General features: G+C 43.5%; 1 protein-coding gene across 18 annotated transcripts in view; it reads left to right on the top strand.

Annotated features, from left to right (window-relative positions):
- The window catches only part of MEF2C (myocyte enhancer factor 2C), a 566,275-nt gene that overhangs the window by 248,451 nt on the left and 300,709 nt on the right, over nt 1–17,115 (top strand). Inside the window, exon 1 of one of the 18 annotated variants that reach the window (XM_078675362.1) lies at nt 15,090–15,567. The exons of 14 other annotated variants lie outside the window; for them this stretch is intronic. The gene's annotated coding sequence lies outside the window, so the exon portion shown is untranslated. Of the gene's footprint in view, nt 1–15,089; nt 15,568–17,115 lie in introns of those variants that run through there. 3 more of the 18 variants (XM_078675361.1, XM_078675354.1, XM_078675357.1) reach the window with 3 other exon arrangements.

Raw genomic sequence — 17,115 nt, 5'->3', positions numbered from 1 at the left:
AATAGCAGTTGTTCATTTATTTAATTTTTTGTACGATCCAATGGCATTGGAGCACTTGCTTCGTTCTACTAAAGCGAGAACATGAGACAGTCGTATCAGAGTGCTTTAAGTGCACACCAGTTACATTACAAAGCGAAAGCTATTTACCCAGAATCACAAATTGTTCACGCGACCCCGAGATTCGAACCTGGTTCCCTTGTCGGCAGCTCTGGCTTACGGCACATCCTTGCTTAGCTTCAAAGTTCTTCAACTGTTTCTCACTATCACTTCCACATTTGTTTAGCAAGACCAGTCTACAACAAACAAGCATTGGCAAAGCTAATAGATAACACCAATACCCTTGCTATCGACCTTGTCAATGTTAATGTTTTTCACCTATGTTGTCTAGCAGCACATCTGCATGGATGAAAGTCACTGAAAAAAGTGCTATGAGACTCGGTGTCGTCTTAACATCCTGTGATTCTGGGCTTTAAGACATGGTGAACAGCAGATGTGCTGCTAGACAAGATATCTAAAAAGGCATTCAACTTGACAAGGCGGATAGATCTGGCATTGGCGAGACCCAATGCTTGTATTAATGTTTAACTTTCCTTGTTGCTGTGTTTTTCAACTCTATTATAGTTTCATATACGGCCTGTTTAAGTCGAGGTCCAGTAAGCTTAAGGTTCAATAGGGTTGTGTCATTTATGGTTGTAGAACATGTAGAATGAAAAATGCCACAGAATGCTGACTATTTCATTAACTATTTTCTTCTGTGAATATGTCTATCATATGTACTCTCCTAAATCTTCTCATGACAGATAGCTTTAGGAAGATTAGCTAAGATATTTATTGTATCTCTAAAGTGAAATATCTCATGGAAAAAACTCTTTAGTTGTAGGTACTCGTTGCACACAATACAGTACTAAAACCCCCTCCATTAATAAAGTATTTTAAGTACACATTGTAGCAGTCAATCTACTTTTAACAAGTGCTAGTGTTCTTTTGTGATAGAACGATTTTTACAGACGCGGCTCCTCCACTAGGGCGGAGGAGCGTCTCCCCACTACTTGAGTGCGAGAAAGCCAGAACATAAAATTGTAAATAACTTTTAGATATTACTATTTTATATTTGCTTTGTGCAATGCTGGCGGGCCGATAGACGGGGCAGGGGAGGAGTGGTTTGCCCACTCCTGAGTGTGCAAAGACTGTTTGGTCGGCTCAATTGTGCCGCCCAAACCAGTCCTGCGCACTCTGCCCTTCTCCATGCAGGCTGCAGCCTTCATGGAGAACATGCCCACCCCACTAGCCCCTGGCTGGACGCTGTCCTGACCAATCACAACACTGCATGCAGCGTTGTGATTGGTTTAGGGGAGAGAGCCTGGCTGCCTGCTGTTCCTGCCTCAGACGTGGGACCCAGCGGAAAGGTAAGTTTAATTGTATTTTTTATTTTTTTATTTCCCCGGTATCCTCCCGCGTCACCCACGGAAATCCCCCGCTGCCCCTCGCGCCCACCTCCCACCCATGAGCAATGCCGGCCACTACTGTATTTTTATAACAAGTTTTTGTTCTTATTTTCAAAGGAACTACATTTGCCATAATAAATATTTTATTCTAATTTGTAGCTGAAGTCGACATTTGTTGTGATGCATTTGTTAAATGACTTTTGAACACTGTGGCTCCAATGAATCAACCATTTTAAACTGTTGCGATTTTTATCTTTGAGCATGAGCTCTTTTTTTCTACTGTTGTTTTTTTCCCTTCATCAGACCGATTTACACATGCCATAAAACAGAAGCACAACATACAGACAACATCCACACAGAAATGTATTCAGTGAAACAAAAACATATTCAGTCAGACCAATCAGACAACACACAAATAGGCACTAGTAGCTGGATAGGGGATAGGTGAACTGGCAAACTATTGATGGACCAACCACCAGACAGACAGATGAATGCAGACGGGAAGTATGCAGATGTCATAAACAATTCACTGTTAATCTGTCAGTAGGGGGTAATCACATTCGAGGTGGAGAACGGTGGCGGCCGTCACAGGTAAGCGCGGTGGGACAAGGCATTGCAGGGAAGGGAAGAGAAGAGAAGCCGACACACGTGGAAATAGGTGTTATTTATTTAGTTATTCCTATTCCGTCGTCTGTCGACTTCCCCCCGATCCCACACCACCCTGCCCCACCTCACCTCGTTTACCTGTGCTGGCCGCCAAACAAAAAATTTGTTTCATGCTCAGATGGTTCAAAAGTAACTAAAAATGCAGCAACATGTATTGCCGCGCAGTGGAAGACCCTTTGCAAAGGTTGACTGGCCACCTTTCTGTTGCTTATTGCTATATATGTGTATTAAACTGGTACTAAAGAGGTGCAAGCAACTCCCAGACAGTGTTTAGTGTAAAAATAATAACATATTGAAGTATTGCTATCACAAAATGTATCGCATTTCACAGCATAATTTGGCTTTACTGCATAATTTACTCAACCCTGCCACATATATTGATCCTCCTTTATCGCATAATACCAGTGGCCAAGCACATACCTAAAACTCAAGCTGGCACATCCCACACAGACAGAGTCACAAATCAGGCTAGTGATTATTTTGATTAATTTACTTATTTATACAGCATGGTGTATGCTAAAAGGATTTATTGGTGCTAGCTAAAAGCAAGACTGAGAATGTAGGGGCATTGGGCAGTTCCCAACATGGCTAATTAAATAACAAGGATTTGATGGCTTCTCTAGACGTTAGGTGATTGGTTATTTGCCTTCACCAAAGAGAGGGCTTATTTCACAACCTGTCAGCTTGATACCGAAATTGAAGCATTCATTATTTGTTTTGTTTATGTTAGGAATATGTAGTTCTAAGAAATTGAGTTAATATTTAGGTTGGGTGACAACCCACCTCAAGGAATAATCACAACCCTTGGCATGGTGAACCCTCAAAGTAATTAAACTAACCAGAGTTCCACCCCCTGATATCAGTCAGGAGCTGTAGCCGAATGACCTCCTGTCATTGGTTACAGCCCTGAAAGTAGGATGCGACCAAACCCTGTTCGGTTGCATGTTTATACCTTTCAATGGGAGCATAAATTCTGAATGGAATGCATGCTCTCATTGAAAGAGCAGAGGTGCAGTTCATCCCTGCACCCGTGGCAGGCACCAAAGGGTGCCTGCCACCGGGTGCAGGGATCAGCCGAGGGGCACCATAGGTGCCCCCTATGCCTCCATTTGGCGGCCTTGCACCCATGGGGGCCCTGCTGGGGGCCTCCAAAGCTGTTTCCCAATTCCTTTCTGTGCCGGAAAGGCCTGCACATAAAGGCAGTGGTAAACTGCCAACGTAATCCCTTGGCCGGAAAGAGCCGGCCAGGGAATTACTGAGGGCCTTCCGAATAGCAGTTGGGCTCTCTGTGCCTATTAAAAGCCATTCGGAAGACCGATTCGGTTTCCTTTCTGACCGACCCCAACGGAATGGGTCGGTCAGAAGGGAAACCGAATCGGAAACTCTGCTGTGGTTAGGATGGCCTCGACAGCCATTCCTAACCAAATCTGAATTGGCCCCTTAGTTTATATCCTCCTTATTACTTGCAGCATCACTCACGATTTCCCTATGCGGCCATTAATGGATATGTGGTGGATCAAAATATGGAACATCCACACAATGGAATGCCTTATGTCCTTGATGCATGACACCATGCCATAGTACAAAAACATATGGACCCTGCTTCCATACGACAAAAAAAGAGACATGAGAGTTCCCAGAACCCGGGATCGATTGCGCCAGATTGAAGACTGTGACTCCGATCCTGGTCAAGAGGTTTATTGTCCTTGCTAGAACGAAGATGGTATTGCCATATGTTGTTTGCCTATTCTTATGCTTGGTTGATTGCTCTTGCAGTTTTTCATGCCTGATTACTATTGTAATGTATCTACAGAATTACTGTTTATTTCAATGTGTACCCCTGCCTGGAGATTGGAAAAAAACTAACATAAAGTTGTTAAAAAAAGGACATAAAAATTACACAAATCCAATTTGGGGGAACCAGAAGCATGATTTTTTAAAAGGTTTAAAGTATGAATAGCACCAAGAAGCATGAAATAGCAATAATCTTCTTAGACTGGGACCTAGGTGCATTTTGAGGCTGGCTGCTATGGAGTGTAGTTCGAATACACCAACCAAGTTTGTCTTCGCCAAAAATGTTACATTTTGATTTAGTCCTTTAAGTCCCAATCCACACAATAGTGTACTTCTAAAGCCCCCACAACCTCCGGGGAGGCCTTTGGTGGCTCACAGAATGTAAGGCAAAGGCTAACAACTGGGTCTAGTTGCACTCGTGTAGCATTCTTTGGGCCATATGTATCAACATCCTGATTTGCGATTCTCAAATAGCGATTTTTTAGAAATCGCTATTTGAGAATTGCAAATAGGGAAGTATGTATAAAAATCGCAATTTTTTAGCGATTTCTTAATATTCATTAATTGCGATTAGCAAATTGTGAATCGCAATTAAGGAATACTTTCCCATTCATTTCTATGGGCCAGGAGGCCCATAGGAATGAATGGGAAGTTATTCTCAGTTTGCGATTCGCAATTTGAGAATCGCAAATTGAGAATAATTTCAAGGGTGCAGGGGTGTCAAAAGTACACCCTGATGCACCCCTGAAATAAGCATGGGTGCACATGTGGTGCACATACATGCCCTGAGGGCATGTATGTGCTTCACATTGCACTTTGAAAAATGCAAAAAAATGCATTTTTCAAAGAAATCGCAAATTACCACCAACTTGAAGTTGGTGGTAATTTGCGATTCCTTAAGGCCAAATTGCACTTTTTGGGTGCTTCTTACATTGCATTTAAGGAATCGAAAAATTTGCGATTCCTTAAATGCAATAGCAAAATAAGGAATCGCAAATTTTGTGATCCCTTATTTTGCCTTAATACATACCATTTGGCAAAATTGCATTCGCAAACGCTGAAATTCTGCGAATTTCGGCGTTTTCTAATGCAATTTTGCTTGATACATATGGCCCTGTATTCCTGTAGCTTTTAAAGCAGGTCTGCTTAATTGCCTTGGCATCCACTTCTTTGTTCAGTAAAAAACAAGAGGAAGCAAGTCCAGTCCTTCATGGCCTGTCTCAGATCAGAGACAGCAGGCCCAGTCCTCTTTTGTTCTTCCTCAGGTCCAGCACTGTTCGGGGGTAGGTGCTTGAAGATACCACATTTATGCCTGGCACAAGCTAGTGGGTTGGAATGACTAACCAATGGAGTAAAAGTTCCTGAGGCTAACTCTATCGACTTTGAGCATTTTCAAGATGGAAAAATACTTTGGACACACTAAACTTGCTCTCTGAGGGCTGTGTATGTGTGAGGAGCATGTACTGTGATAATCCTAGTGCACTCCCACATCTAACACTAAAATCCTGTTTGGGGCAGTCACTGTACTCACAATGTCCCCAGAGGCAGAACAAAAGCAGGGTTTTCCAGCAACCAGACAGTGAATAAAGAAGAATTGGTTTGGCATCCTGTTTGTGTCCTTTCAAGTATGCCCCCAGTGTTATATGTAAACCCCCCAGACAAATAAAGCAGGATTTGACACTGTAATGTCAGAAAAGATGCTCACATCCCCTACCCTTCTTCTGTGCTCAAATGAGTCATCCCAGCCCATTCAGGTCGACTTGTCAATCACAGTGACCTATTGTGTCGCTACTGAGAGGAATTTCACACCTTTTCACACCTGTTCAAATTATCCTTTCTGACTACGGAAAATGAGAGACGACCATATGCAAATTAGCCTCGAGGAACTTCGAGCAGAGAAAAGGTAACTTTCTAAAATATACTTTACATTATTTTTCTAGCAAGTCCCATTCCATAGAAACAGTATTAATATTTTAACCTGTACTCTAGTTTTCTACATATGACAGCTAGGCCTGCCACTGTGGAAAATTGCTTTTGGGCGCTAGTCACTGTAAGGACATGGTAACATTAAATTTTTACATGTCCTATTTTTAAATACCATGCATCCTGCCTTATGGGCCATACGAACTACAAAAGTATTATTTAAAAGAAAGGTTATGACCTGTCAAAAGGGTTTATTTTGACAGATAAAATTGCAGTTTTTACACTGTCACACCCAGGCTACACTGATAGGCCTGTATCAATATTTGCACTGCCACTGTAGTGGATTGCATAATGGGTGCTACAGTTCACTAGTGGAATTTACCTTCAAGGCCCTGGGTACATCTAGTACCTTATACCAGGGACTCACATGTAAATTAAGTATACAAATTGGGAATATGCCAATTCAACTGGGTTTAACGGGGAGCTCAGACACTTTACAACTGTTTGGCAAGGTAAAGTGCACATAGATTTCAAGCCAGCAAAATGAAGGGTCCAGAAAAAAAGCAGAAAAACAGGTGTGACTACCCAGAAAATAACGATTTCTTACAGTAGTTGGTAGTGGCTTGATGACTTCTGGGGTCTTAGTGAACAGTTGTATTGCAGGAGACTAACATTGTATTTTGGGTCTATTTATAAAATATTTTATGCAACAGAAAGTCTTACATTTGGTTCTTTGCTCCACTGGCATCTGGTGGCTGTCCTTCTTGCATCTGAGACCTTATCAATTTTTTGAGGCTACAAGCCACACTTATTGCATAATCCTGGATGTGCTAATGCCTTGTGATTTGGGTCTTTGGAAGTCCTGGGTTAAAACAGTCATTTCAGGAAATAGTATAAGTGTAAATAACAAGTACCCCTGTATTCCTGCAAAGGGATGGTAAAAGGGTGACAAGCAAATGTCCAAGCGGGGCTTCCTATTGTCCCAAAAAAAAACCTAATTTTACCAGCATTTAAGCTTGATGAAATTAACCTATTCACTGCTGTTGAACCACATCCAAACATGCAGGTTAACTGAATGGAAACTTGGGCACTTGTTGGTTCCAGCAAATCATTATTTATGTGCTGTCAACATAGGATTAGACATGTCAGCCTAATGATCGAATAATGTTGGATAAAGGATGGACATATAGGTTAAATAACAAACGTAACAAAGACAATCCTTGTGGCACCCCACAACCTCCCAGAACATTGCCTGAATGAAAAGGTACTAGTCTTAAAAATTAATAACAACCATAACAGAATGAAAAAACAAAACTTCAGACCAAAAAAGGGAAGACAATGTGCACACAGCAACAGTCAGTGCTGGAACCAGGAGGAAAGAGATCTCATCATGGTACATGAACAAATATTTTTAACATAGGCAACCTACGCATAACACTTGGGTGTGTTTATTCCTCCTCGTTTTTCCTCCTTCTATGTGTGCAGCATTCCACAGCACATGTAGAGAGAAGAAAAAGCCTCTGAGGATTGCTTTTGTGCATGGCAATGTCTCTTCCTGCACAAAAACAATCCTGTCTGCAACAAAGATAACCTTGCACTATGTTGCTAGGGTGCCTGTATTGGCACGTGGCAGCCACTAATGCACCAGCACAGAGAGAGAGCATGGCGGTGCCCTATCTTTGTAGATATGGTGCATTCCTGCCCTCTTCATTTGACGCAGCGCAACAAGTTGTCTTGCTGCGTGTGCTGCAACCAGTGTTTGTAAATCTGCCCCTGAATCTTTTCAGCTAATTGAATTTCAACCAAGCCTCACAAATCATAATCTAATTAGATGTTAACATTCTCTAAACAGATATGCCACAAGAACCTATTCTGAAAGCAATAAGTGAACTGCTGAGAAATACGAAATGGCTATACCCCACACCTATCAATTTCAACATAAGCTCTTCCACTTTAGTACTCAAAGAAAACTACTTCGGATTTAAAAATGAACTTTTAGTTCCAGATTATGGAGGAAGAGGACTTCCATTGGAGGTTTCTGCACCTCTAGAATGTGAACCTATATGTACATCATGTTGATAAAGTAACCGTCTTTCACTGTAACAACCTTCACTGGTAAATTGTATTCTTTGGTCGTTCCATAGCTGATATTCTGGTTTTAAGTGAGGCTAACAAAGAAAGAACAAGCAGACTACTATGATGGTAAAAAGATTTGAATTGTTACATTAAGTTTACCGTGCCAAGGGACAGCAACCAACTGTCCTTTTCAGATTTCTCTAAACCACACGCGATATTATACTTATTAGATTTTGAGATGCACCATCATCACTCTCTCAGAAAAAATCTACTAGTCGGCCAGGTTCTGTGAATAAGACGTAACTACACAGAACTTACTATATATGATATACAAGCATGGGCTCTCAGTGAGAAACTGAGGGAGAGGTACTACCCAGAATGCACTATAAAAAGTGAGAAAATGGACATGTGAAAATCCATCTTAGAAACCCATTAACATGCCTTGCCACCTTCTCTGTTCTACCCCACCCTATTAGAAATTCAATTAACAAAAAGTGGAGATTACTCATGGTAGGACCCTTCTCTATCAGCAAAGCATTGTTTGTCTTCAAACATAGTAAAAGCATACAAGAGATCCAAATTCTTGTCTGGCTCTGAACTAGAGAGCACCCACAGGTATGTGGGGTTCACCCAGCCAGTACCTGGATCTAGGTTTAAAAAGGTAGAGGGAACAAAGAAAAACAGTAAAAATGTAGCTGCATATTTATGAGAGGCTTGCGTCTCGTTTGCACCACGCAGCATGGTACATGCATGACACACACCTCTAAGTCATATTTATTAAGCCACGCTAAGCCACATTGCGTGGCTATGAGCGGCTTTATAAATCTGACGTAACGCAGCGCAAATCACTGTCTTGCTTTACTCTGCCCTGGGAAGACGTTCCATGGGTGTTTGGTGGGTGGTCCCACGTAACTCCCATGGATTTTGACACAGTCTTATATTTACAAGAACTTGTAAACCTGGGAATACCCCAGATTCTTCACAGGGAGGTGTAATGAGGAGAAATATTAGTATTTTCCTCTTTCTTCTTCTTTCTATGTGGGCTGCATTTTGCAGCACACATGTAAAGAGGAACCTGTCTCCCAGAATCGGTTTGTGCAGGAAGGTGCTCCTTCCTGCACAAAAACAATCCAGTATGCAACACAAGCAACACATGGTGACAGGGGGCCTTAGTTACCGCTAGGTAACCAAATGGTCACCAATTCAATGGAAAGGACAGGAATGAACTGCATTGCGTATTCCTGCCCTTTCCCTGTCATGCAGCCCAGTAATCTATTTGCTCACATCTCCATGCACATTAAAAAATGTTGGAGTGACCACCAGTAAGGTGGGGATAAGAATATTAGAACGCAGGGGCAGTATAAGATTGGGTAGACTGACGATGAAATACGTCAACCATTTTTCCAAGAAACCATCAGCTTTGGATGTGAGACATCCAGACACCGAATTTTACTGTAAGGGAGCAAAGATCGATTTTCCACTTTCATCAAACAAGGCAGATTTAAGTAATGAGACTGTATTGATAATTAGCAAACATAGCAATTTTACCATACACACAAAAAGTTCAATCATCAAATGTACAGTACTGTACGTGACAAACAGACATTGAGATGGAGGGTCCCCATAAACCACACTCTACTCATAAGTAATGATGCCATTGTGTTCTGCAAGAACTACAAGTCCCAGAGTGCAAAGCGAATATGAGTGTGTTGGAGAAGGAAAACAGAGGGGCAGTATTTTTAAAAAAAACTAACTCATTAGGACGAAATTGGGAATATCATCAGGCGAAACTATAGTACGACAATGTGAAGAACACAATAGTGGACCTTAATGTATATATAAGAGCATGCTCTTTAACACTTCAAACTTATGGGACTAACACACCCACAGTGCATTTCTGTTTTATGACAGAAGGCATGGAACGCTGCACAATCCACCGAATAGGCAATATCCACAATATGCATTCTTTACAATACGCTATGGTGTCATGACGGTACAACTGGAAGTGCACTTGAGGGTTGGAATGTCAACCCCTGGCACACACAATACATAAACCAGCCACTAACTGCAAACAATGCAATGCCGACGGGGGGCGGGGGGCAAGGGGGGTGATTCCAGCGAGTTATGGAGATAAGTATTTTAGAGGTAGAGTTTACGAGTTTTCCTGCGTGAGTTTCCAAAGCGTATTCAAATATCTAGAGGAAAACTATTCAAGACCGCACACCAAAACTGCCCCATCCGTCAGATCTCACAATATAACCAGTATTGATAAACAGTAAAACAACATAAAAACACTGGATACGTTCGGATTACATCGCTTTAATTCACATGAATGGCAATGAAAGAGCTGATTTTATACTGCTGAGTTTTAAAGGGGTTACATGAGTAGAATGTATTCTTCATTTTAACAATATTCAAGCATGATTAAGTATGAAAGAATACATGAGAATCAAGGAAAATCTGTCCTGATATCACATTTTGTATTGTTCCCTACTTTCATTTTTGTCTATATTTTTAGGTGAAAAACACCGAGTCCGTACCTGTGAAACACTAGTCAACGTTTTGACTTTATGTTCACTTCTAGATACATAACACCACCAGAAAATAGGCATTGATTAGGGATTTAGGGAGATTTTTTAGGGGGCATTTAGGTTCTGAACAAAGCTCTGGACCCAGAGATGTGCCAGGCATGGACTGATTCTTAGTAGACCATTGTACATTAAATAGACACATAAGGACCCAATAACCTATATATTCATTCTTTTTCTTTTAAACTTCTGACCAGGGAACAATAATATACAATAATTATTTCCTAGGGAAAAAATGTTGTCCCACAGGATTGAGCCCCACAAAGCTTGCACCAAACACAAGATAGCTCCTTATCAAAGAGCTCAAGGTGAGCCACCTACAAACACAAATTTTTGAAGTAACCCCTGATAGTGAAGCCACCTAAAGTGAGTGAAGGGTTTTTATCATTTTTGGAAAATTCAATACAAATATGAAATTAAGAGGACTAAGCTATCTGTATGGCCATACTTTCTGAGGTACAAGAATATAATGTTCAATATAAACAGTATTTTCCTGAGGATACCATGTGGTGGTAACATGCTTTGAACTGAGGGTACTTGTTGATTGAGGGTAAATGTACCGCATACCTGGGAGATCACTGTAGGTACATGGACAGCCGCTGCTCCTTGACGAATGTGTGACAACAGGAGCCTTTACCCCTGGCATCTGAACAAGTTGTAGAATACCTATTTATGTTGTGTGGTCATCTCCTTGCAGGCAAAGTAGGACTGCCTCATGTCATTTATAAGCAGAGGTGTTACTTTAGTTAGGAGGGATTTATTATTTCTGCCTTTATTAGCCGTGATGAACGCCCAGATTGTGATTCCCTGAATGCATTTCCAAAACAGTTAATTTCAAAAATTGTGATTACCTATTTTGCTAATGCATTTAGGTTTGATTAATCGGAAATGGCTTTTTACCGGCTTTGCGAATCAGCCCGTTTGCGACCAGTAAAAAGCTTGATGCATGTCCCCCATGGTGTCTACATGCATTCCCCTTAGCGCAAATAGATGTTACAGTACCTAAACATAAAGGGTATTCCTATAAGGTCACCCTAGGGTATTTTTATCTGGATCCTTCTAATTATCCAGGAATTTTTTATGAAGAACTCCCTCATACTCATGAGGTTGAGTCTGCACTGGTAGTACCATTCTCACCAGGGTGCGATGAGGGTGCCTATGATGAAGCATGCAACATTAAGTGGGCGAGGCTTCCAGAACAACTGTATCTCGTCTTTCCACCTAGGGACATTTAATAAGGAACACCATGGGTTTCTGCATCCAATCCTGATAAACGGAACTCGTAGTTATATGGGTAAATGTAGAGGCACCTGAAAGTTAGGACCGCTGTCTCTGTTTTTTCAGGTTCAGTTCCTGAGCTGGCATTCCACAATCCAGTGGTCAGTCTTGTAATGAACCCTATCAGTGTGTACAGAACAATGCCACACTTCTTCCTATCAATATTGGGTTAGTTAGACCATGGGATCAAATGACTGTGCCCTGGCTGCATTCTGTTCTGGTTACTCGCAAATTGTGACTACTTAGTGAGTAATTAATTTTCAGTCATTGGAATATATTTTCTGGTTGCCCCTGTATCCTGTCTCTACTTTATGGTCTGTCCACTTAATGACATGGGTGTCTGTTATGTCTGACTCGTGCCTTCTTGGGACAAGCACTCTCAGCGAGATTACCCCTCGCGCCCTGCTGGTCTCCATAGGTGCGAGTCTGTGTAATGTTTAGGGGTTTATTGTTGGGAGGATGTTTGGTTTGTGACAGTTGACCCGGGCTGGCCAAGGAAGCTCACAGACTATCAAGGTGAGACAATTGAAATTATAGGGTTCATGGAGTTTGGCGAAAGGTCTGTATTGGGAAATGTTTATGTTTCTGAAGATGGACCTGCTATTTTGGGGTGGGTTCATCAATATGATCTACATATTATTATTGACCTGAGGGTGCCCATGCAAGTGATGGTTGTTGGGGAAGAAATTATCAATGGCATTTTAGACTCTATGAAACATGATTTTGATGACAAATTGGGCATGCTTAAAGGCTATGGGCACAAGATATTGCTAAAGAAAGATTCTATTCCTGTACAACATAAACTCAGAAGGGTTCTCATCATAGTCAGGTATGGAGTAAAAGAATTGCTTAAAGATATGTTCCACAATGGTATCATCAATCCTGTGGAGGCTTCTAATTGGATTTCGCCAGTAGTCATCACAAGCAAATCTGTTGGCCGCTTGAGATCTTGTGTAGACTTGAGGTAACTCAAACAGAATATCATATCTGACACCTATCCTCTACTAAATATAACCAAATTGGTTTTGTTGTTGAAAGGCGCAAGATTATTTTCCAAATTAGATCTTAAGAATGCTTACCACCAGATCACGCTTCACCCAGACTCTAAGACTCTAAACGCCTTTATCACGCTTGAGGGTACTTTTCAATTTACATATATGCCTTTTGGACTCCCTTCTGTGACAAGCCTGTTTCAACACATGATGTCTGAAGTTTTCAGGGGTATGGATCGTGTTATTTATTTTCAAGACGATATTTTGGTCTCTGGTGAGACAGTTCAAGAACCCAATTCAGTTTAGAAACAAACCTTAAAAAGAATTGAAGATGTTGGAATTACTTTGTGAAGAGAAAAGTGTTCTTTCCTTTCTGAAAGTGTGGAATATCTGGGCTACACATTGTCTGCTGATGGTGTCAACCCTAAGGGAAGCTTACTGAAAGCGATTGAACAAGCACCGAGACCTGTAGATAAAGATCAGTTGAGTTCCACGGATCTTCCTGAATAATAAGAACTTCCCCATGAGAATCACAGCCTTGGAGAAACAGAATTTCCTCAGGAGAGAAAAAAAGAAATATCTGTTTGCCCATTATCCATGGCGCTCAGATTACCAACGTCCTGATGAGACCCTCATATCCTGAATAGGGTTGAAACTTCATCGACATCATTGAAAGGACAGTCCTGACGTGAAAGCGCCATAATACATTTTGGTCTCTAGCTTTCTATTGTCTGAATTGGACGTCGTTCTTAATACCAATAAACATTTATATATCTTTTTTGTAAAATGTTATGTCACCTATTGTCACTTTCTTTTGATGTGTGGTTATGGTTACTTTATGTGGGGGGGGTCCATCACTTATCTCTTAAAACACATTAATCACTAAATTCTATATGCACCTTTGTACATAATTTTAGATAATGTATGTAATGTTTAAATAAATTACAAAAAAATGAAAAAACGACACAGTTTGGTTGATCTGTATGGCATCACAGAGTTGCTCTGGCCATAAAATTATTTTTCAGAATTAGTTTGACATGTGGCTACTGTTCCATAATTACACATTTTCTTTCCTTGATTTAATATCACACAAGAATTTTTCTTATAAAAAAAAATAAGATAATCGTCGTTATAAAAGAGTTCCATGTGTATAATTGTTGGAAGGTGAAGCTTCTTCTGCTCACACAAAAAAACGGAATAATAAGTAGATATTACATTGTATGTGTTTCCACGTGTACATGGTATACACTTACATGCATACATGAATGCTGGCCTAAGGCCCGAAGGTGGAGTTACGCTCATATCCGTTCTAATAATCTTAAGTTCCTTGACGCCCTTAAGACCAGCTACAAATCCCGAGGAGAGAAGCTTTTCTTGAGGCTGACCTTCACAGGTGGAAGCACTCACACAGCACACACACACGACGCACTCCACCGACTCACATGCAGAGCAGAGGCCGAAAGCCCATCTGTTCTTGTTGTCAGTGAAGCTGCCTTCAGCTCCGATTCTCAAGCGCCTAGAAGCAATTCAGTTTCACATTATGTAGGACACAGAATGTATGCATACATATGAATGTGGTGGAACATATGCAGTAAAACATACGCAGACAGCTAATCCGGCACATGTATGTACACTTTGACCTGTGTACTCAAGTACATGCAATGCCTGTCCCCACTCAGCCATACATGCAGCGATGTTTGCCTGAAGGTGAGTGAGTACACACACACACTCCCACACGGGCTCCCACGCGCGCGCAGACACCTCACCTCCCGATAAACAAGGTGCTTGGAAAGTTGCTGTCCACAACAGTTCGTCTGTAAGGACCTCGGATATTAGAGGGTGCGACGACGCTCGCCGCCCAGCCCTTGACATCACCGGCCTGCTTTGAAAACAAGTTTCCCCGGGTGGCCGGGGCCTCTAGGCGCTGCGGCCGGTGCCACGCACCTGAGGGAGGGGCCGCGCGCCAAGTCGCCACTGTTATTCACCAGCCGCCCGAAAGAGAATTGTCATTAGGGCTGCGCCTGGCATGCCATTACCAGCGAAAAAGAACTAAAATTAGCCAAATGTCAGAAATGAAAAGATTGATTCGCCCAGACGCAATTATAATTTAAGAAGGCTTGATTGAGGTGCTGATGCTCTTGATTTATTCTGCATACCATATCCATAATTAAAGGAGTGGAGTGGAGCAATTTATCAATCTCGCCGGGGCCGCGGAGGTAAGGAAGGCGCGGTATATGTTTGTTTTATTAAACTCCTCGGGGCTGCCGGGCCCGCCCCCTTTCCTCTCAAGAGTGGAGCCGAGGATTGCTCCGGCACTGGAGGAGGAGGAAGAAGAGGAGGCGAGGCTGTGCAGTCCGGGAGTGTGGGAGACAGGAGCGAGGAGGAGACGAGAGGAGGCAGGCAGGCAGGGGGAAGCGGAGGCAGCACCAGCCAGCAGCAGCAGCAGCATCTCTCAGCAGCAGCAGCAGCAGGCAGCCAGCTAGCGTCCCTGCACGCCATGCTGTCCGGGCTCTGAGCGCCCCCTTCCCATCCGTCTTCTGTCACTTCCTTCCTGGATGCTTCCAGGACCGCTGGGCTGACTTTGACTCGGGCACTGGCGGCGGCGGAGAGAGACGGCGCGGCTCCCCTCCTGTGCACCGGCGGCCGCTCTGCGCATCCTCTCTGGAGCCGGGGATTGTTGTGGGCGCTGCTCCTCGGGGCGCAGGCTTGGGCCAGGTGAGCCCCACCGCAGGCTGAGAGGAGAGACCCGCGCTTCTTCCAGGCAGAGGAGGGGGCTCCCGGACGGGCTGCCCGCCCCGGATTCTTGTAAGTACATGGGGGTTATTGATTGGGGGGCTTGTGACAGTCTGGTCCCTCCAAGGAGCCCCCTGGAGGTACCGCTGCCCCTCACTCCCTAACTCTGGCTGCTGCACACTTTGCAACTCTCGCCTCTGAATAACTTCACATCCTCCCGGGCTGCTGCAGCCGGATGGCCATTTTCTCGATCCGCTACTTTTCTTCCCTTTCAGTTCTTTTCTGCCGGGACGTGTCTTTGCCCCCAGTTCCTGCGGGTCTTTCCTGTCCCGTGCGGGCTGGGTGGACTCTGCCTGTTTGTAGTGTCAGCGGTCTTGTGACCTTCGCTTGTGGAGGGGGGTGAGTTCACCAGGCTGGCAGCGGGCAGAAGAGACTTCAAGCCGAGCCCTGCCCGGGGGGCTTTGAAACTTGGGAGCGTTCACCGGAGGATGCCTGCGGACAGAGGGACCACCTCGGCGCACCACACGTGTCCTCTGATCACTGACCGAAGGGCGCAGCGTGCACCGCTCAGCACGGACGCACGCTTGGCATCGATGGAAGATGAAATGTGGAGTCTATGATCTACCTTTGAGGTTTACTTTATTCCCAAATTGAGCGGTTTAAACTACCGTTTAATGGCACTGCGAGTAGACAAGTTTATGCGCAGTTCCTCTACAGCATCTCTAACGCCGTATCTAGGTGGGCACGGATGCACGCTTGACCACGTGCTGAGATGCTGTACTACAGATACAAAGCATAGTGATGGACACAGGTCGGTCCGCCGTGCAAGTGCAATGCTAGGTAAACAGCCGAGCACGCGGCCAGCCTGATTTATGGGCGACCGTGTGTACGCGTGTGAAGGTCTCACGTGCTCGCCTGTCAAGTCCATGGTTCGGAGCTTGCGAGCCGACTCGCCCTCAGATGCAGTCAAAGCAGATAGACAGCGAGGGGCCTTAAAGTGCCCACGTGCACCAAGTGCATCCGAGAGACAGGAAGATGTTCTTTACGGGTCAGGTGTGGGCACACATCGGAGGGTATGATGCCTTTCAGAATGTAAGGGTAAATGTAGGGGGGTCTTTGGACAGCGTGGGTATTCACCCCACCTTTCTGAGTGATTGTTCTTCGCCCAAGGCGAGGGGCCGAAGTGCCTAGTAGAGCGAGCTCGTGTACGAGGACTCCAATAACACCCTCGTTGGCACGGAGGTGTTTCGTGGCAGGGCACGATTAGCTGGCGGTTTCTACAGAACAGAGTCCGCCCTTATTGCCCTTGTGTCTACTTTATTTGTAGACATTAGATGTAGCGCCAACGTTGCCAAAGAATGGCTGGTTGGGCACTTTACCAACACAAGTTGTAGAAAATGACAATGATATATAAAATACGCAGTTGTCAAAATACAGGATCCCCACGCGCACAAGTTAACCCATAAGAGAAGTGCGTGTTTTTCTCCTCAAATGCCGAAGTTGTCAGCTTTTTTTTACTGAAAATCCCGCCAGCCACGACCCCATCCTCTACAAATTATAAGTTGCCATGCCTACCAAAAGCACAATTCAATATGAAGGTCGGGACACTGACAGGCGCTG

The sequence above is a fragment of the Lissotriton helveticus genome, chromosome 2_1 (genome assembly GCF_964261635.1).
Source record: "Lissotriton helveticus chromosome 2_1, aLisHel1.1, whole genome shotgun sequence".
NCBI classification, from domain to species: domain Eukaryota; kingdom Metazoa; phylum Chordata; class Amphibia; order Caudata; family Salamandridae; genus Lissotriton; species Lissotriton helveticus.
This window is presented reverse-complemented; position numbering and strand designations above follow the sequence as displayed.